Below are 1,911 nucleotides of genomic sequence, written 5' to 3'. Positions count from 1 at the left end.
ATTATGATCATACTTGTTAATTTCAACTCTAATTTTGTTCTTTGGTTAATCAAGTAAAACCAAATAAGAAGGTTACCTCATGGTTTCAGATGAAACATGCTGCCCCTCTCTACTCCACTGTTAGCGCGGATGAAATGATATCAGTCCGAGCCCAGAGTGCGGTTCAACAATCGGTAACGTTTATTGCTACAGTATCGCCGACGGAGACCAACCGAGGTCCGAATCTCAGCTGCTCTGCTGTTCCTGCACGCAGCTACATATTATATACTTTTAGTTGTCAGGATGTGTGGAATTTGAGGATTAATGGGATGATAGTTCCCCTTCATCACTGGAGTAGGTGCGAATAGAATGTTTCCTGCCGTCCCAGGAGAGTTGCAGGGCACGCACAACAGGGTGCTAATTGGTTTATGTTAAACGGGTCCAGGTATTATCTGCTTGTCTCTCTCTGTGAGGGCAGGGGCTAGCACCCCCCTTTGTTCCCTTGGGGTGTTGGTGTGTATTGGTCTGTCCGTTCCTGTCTGGTGGATGCCTGTCCTTTGTGTCAGGGTGGCTCCGTATCGATGGGTATGGGTGTGTTTCAGTCAGTCTCTTGATGTGATTAGGAGATGGGTTTCCATATTTAATTAATTCCGGAGTTTTGGTCCATGAGTCATGGATAATGTTGGTCTAGTGTGGATTCTATCTGTCCTCTGTCTCCTATCTCCCGGTCATGTGGGCGGACCGGCAGCTGCTGAGTTTTTGTGGGTTTAAAGCTGCGACTGCTGTTTAAAACACAAAAATGAATTCTTATCGTTTCCTACTGGTTAATCAAGTAAAACCAAATAAGAAGGTCACCTCATGATTTCAGATGAAACATGCTGCCCCTCTCTACTCCACAAACTTCATTGATTTCTCACCACTTTAAAAATTGCCATATAATTTCAAATTAATCCTTCAGTTTGTGATTCTTTTCTTCTTTGGCTTAATATCCAATACGTATGTATCTGTGGTGTCCTGAGGAAAGGTCACTGAACCTGAGATGTTAACTTCCTCTCCACAGATGATGCCAGACCTGTTGAGCCTTTTCAACAATTTCTGTTTTTGTTTGTAATTATTTATGGTCAAGATTTGTATTGTGGTCCTTCTCAGGCAGATGCTGTCTAATTCTACTTTTTTTCAATGAATCTTTAATCAAGATTCTTGTTAATTATACTATGCTTAAAATAAGCTGTTAACTTAAGTTGTATGCAAGAAATTAAATATTTCTGTTCCAATATATGTCTCTTCTGTTGAAGACTTCCTAATGATTAATCCATCATCACTTATAAATGGAAAGGCTCATGGACTAGTACAATAAATAGATTGGTGACAACATATCTACCAAAAGGAGATCCATGTAGAGCATAGTACCAACTGCAGGCATCCCTGACAATATGGTGTCTGTATAGGTTTGAGGTTCCTTCTCTAGGTTTCTTAACGCTAAAGCTTGAGGCAGCTGCCACCAAGGCACAGTAAGGAAAGACCACTGTCTGAAGTCTTGCTGCTGAAGTTAAACTGGGGTCTGTTCAGTTATTGGACCCACCCAGTACCTCAAATGCATGTAAATGTTGTATCACTTTTTAAGAAAGGTGGGAGAGAGAAAGCAGGAAATTATAGACCAGTCAGTCTGACCTCAGTGGTGGGAAAGATGCTGGAGTCTATTATAAAGGGTGAAATTACAACACATCTGGATAGTAATAACAGGATAGGTCAGAGTCAGCATGGATTTATGAAGGGGAAATCATGCTTGACTAATCTTCTGGAATTTTTTGAGGATGTAACTCTGAAAATGGACGAGGGAGATCCAGTAGATGTAGTGTACCTGGACTTTCAGAAAGCTTTTGATAAAGTCCAGGTACACTACATCTACTGGATCTCCATCGTCCATCTTCA

This window comes from Chiloscyllium plagiosum, chromosome 24 (assembly GCF_004010195.1).
Source record: "Chiloscyllium plagiosum isolate BGI_BamShark_2017 chromosome 24, ASM401019v2, whole genome shotgun sequence".
Taxonomy (NCBI): Eukaryota; Metazoa; Chordata; class Chondrichthyes; order Orectolobiformes; family Hemiscylliidae; genus Chiloscyllium; species Chiloscyllium plagiosum.
Note: the sequence above shows the minus strand (reverse complement) of the source record.